Here is a 2,715-nt window from a genome sequence, read left to right as displayed (position 1 = left end):
ATATATATATATATATATATATAAAGCCATCCATCCATCCATTATCTGAGCCATTTCTCCTCGTCAGCGTCACGGGTTTGATGGAGCCTATACCACCCTGAACTGGCTGTCAGTCATTCGCAGGGCTCACACAGACAACAGCCGTTCTCACAATCACACCAAGGAACAATCCAGAGTCTTCAATTCACGTACCGTGCAGGTTTTTTGGAATGTGAAAGGAAACTGGAATACCCGGAGAAAACCCACGCAGGCACGGGGAGAACATGCAATCCTACAGTGATTACTGGCACAGTAAAGGGGTTATTAGTCTGGATTTTGTTCTTGCCATTCAGCCGACTCCTCAGGATCCGCCTCACGCTATTTAGCTGTGGCTGACCTTTGCCTCCTGATGGTTGCCATTTGCCTCTGGTATTCCAAGGTGTTGCTCGCTGTTCTGCACATCTGTTATATGGCCTTCAGGTAGTTCAATCCCTTTCGTTTTGATCATCTTCCCTCTAGTCGAGATTGCATATGGCTCGATGTCATTCCGTGTCGTGGAGGTGGGCGATTGTTCCACTTCTGAACAGATACCCGAAGCTGCTCTGTGTTCCGATGTAGCTGAGAGGCTTCAGGCCTATGCAGAAGTGCAGCAGGGACAAAGCGGCTCCGTGAAATATGCCACATTTGATGTTCACCGGTGCAACTGGCATCGGCGTTGTCTTTCACAGCTTCACGGAGTTCTTCATGAGGCTTCTTAGCATGCTGTTGATGTTTTAGAGGCACTCCAGTATCAACCCTGATGTTTGCAGTTGCTTCATGTGAGTTATGTTTAATTCTTATTTTCGAAAACAACAATTTCTCATTGTTGTCATTTTTCCTCTTTCTTTTTCTGAAGCACTAATCCACTGAAACTTTAGGTTATCTTACTGAAGGGCAGCCCAGTGCTCCACTGGTTAGCACGTCGGTCTCACAGTGCGGAGGCGCAGGGTTCAAGTCCGCCTCCGGCTTTCCTTGATGGAGTTTGGATACAGTGTCGGCGTGGGTACTCTCTGGGTACTCCGGTTTCCTCCCATATTTCCAAAAACATGCGTGGCAGATCAATGAAACACTCTAAACTGTCCCTAGGTGTGAGCGTGAGCAAGGATGGTTGTTCGTCTATGTGTGACCTGCGATTGGATGGCAACCGGTTGAGGGTGTCCCCCGCTTACTGTCCGAAGACAGCTGGGATAGGCTCCAGCACGCCCCGTGACCCTTGTCAGGATAAGAAACTGGATGGATGGATGCCTTGCTGAACCCAGAGCCACATGGTAGACAAAAGGCCAGAGGACCAAAAACAAATATTTCCTAGAACTTTACAAGGAAACAGCAAAAAATTGATGTTGCCTCACTGCACTCCACTACGATGAATCCAGTGTGATCACAAGTTGTGTCAGGGAGTTTATGCCACTACCCATTAAATTCTCAGCTTTCCAAACATCAACATGTGTGTGTGTGTGTGTGTGTGTGTGTGTGTGTGTGTGTGTGTGTGTGTGTGTGTGTGTGTGTGTTTGTCGGGGGCAGTCGTGTGTGTGCCTGAGTGTACGCACGCGCTTGTGGGTGTACGGGTGGCTGCCGATGATGCCGATGGTTGGCAAGGCCTATTGTGCGGAGACCTCAGCACCATCTGTGCCAGCTCGCTTGCGGCCTCACTGGCTCATCGGTCCTGACGAAGAGCAGATGTTTTCCCTGACTGCAGCAGGACCTCTTCTTCTTCTTCTTCTTGCATCTCCGTGCAGTCTCACACACACACACACACACACACACACACACACACACACACACACACACACACACACAGTGTACACAAGTACATTACAAATCAACAATGTTAAATCATGTCCCAGTCAGTTGACGTATTATTTTCCATCTGATACAAAAACACAGCTGAACACAATGACGTTGAGTTGAGCTCAACTGAACATCACTGAAATAACTTTGTTGGATTAGGACACCGCAAAAGCCACATCAGTGTATTTTAAATATTATGCTATCACGATGAGGATATTTCAATTCAAAAGTATTAACTGTAGATCCAATTCATCACAATTAATCATAACTAATAAGATCGATTTCACTGTCAAATGTGGACGGAGCATGGCGTCAAAGTTTGATTATCATTTCGAGGATTAGCCATAAAAATGGCGGTGAGACTGATGAACTCGCCGTTTGGGGTCCACTTGAAAGGCGTATGCTCAGCATATGGGCAGAATTTTAGGGTCCCAAGGACAACAATGGAAAACTCAATCACAGCCTCTGAAAGTTAAATACCGTCACAGGGAACCTTGTCCGAAATGCTACAGGAAGTCAACCATTCTGGGTTAAAAGGCTGATACGTTTACCCACTGCTATGAGAGGTCAAAATCCAGTGCCGTTTTTATTTATTTATTTATTTGGGGGGGTGGTGGGCAATTCCATCTAGTGTGTGTTGTCAAAGTTTGATAATTTTGAAGCTTTGCTCTGTAAACAAGGGTGGAAGGGCTCCATTGCTGCTTGCTGCTTTAATGATTATTTGTGCATTGATGGTGTAGACGCTGATGATAATGGCGCCATCGAAGAGCATCTGGACTGTCGTTTGTGATGAGTCGCTGACATTTACAGAATCGAGTGTGACTAAAGGCAACATCTGTGTCACATTGGCCTAATATCTTATTATGCAAAGTTGATGAAGTCCAACTGTGTGATTAACTTTCTGAATTT

General features: G+C 46.0%; 1 long non-coding RNA gene across 1 annotated transcript in view; it reads right to left on the bottom strand.

The window, feature by feature from the left end:
- Window positions 1-1,773, bottom strand: part of LOC109519658 (uncharacterized) — a 35,107-nt gene extending 33,334 nt beyond the window's left edge. Inside the window, exon 1 of the long non-coding RNA XR_002168999.1 lies at window positions 1,566-1,773. This is a non-coding gene — a long non-coding RNA (uncharacterized LOC109519658). The remainder of the gene's footprint in view (window positions 1-1,565) is intronic.
- Window positions 1,774-2,715: the final 942 nt, after the last annotated feature.

The sequence above is a fragment of the Hippocampus comes genome, unplaced genomic scaffold (assembly GCF_001891065.2).
Source record: "Hippocampus comes isolate QL1 unplaced genomic scaffold, H_comes_QL1_v1.1 scaffold150, whole genome shotgun sequence".
Taxonomy (NCBI): domain Eukaryota; kingdom Metazoa; phylum Chordata; class Actinopteri; order Syngnathiformes; family Syngnathidae; genus Hippocampus; species Hippocampus comes.
This window is presented reverse-complemented; position numbering and strand designations above follow the sequence as displayed.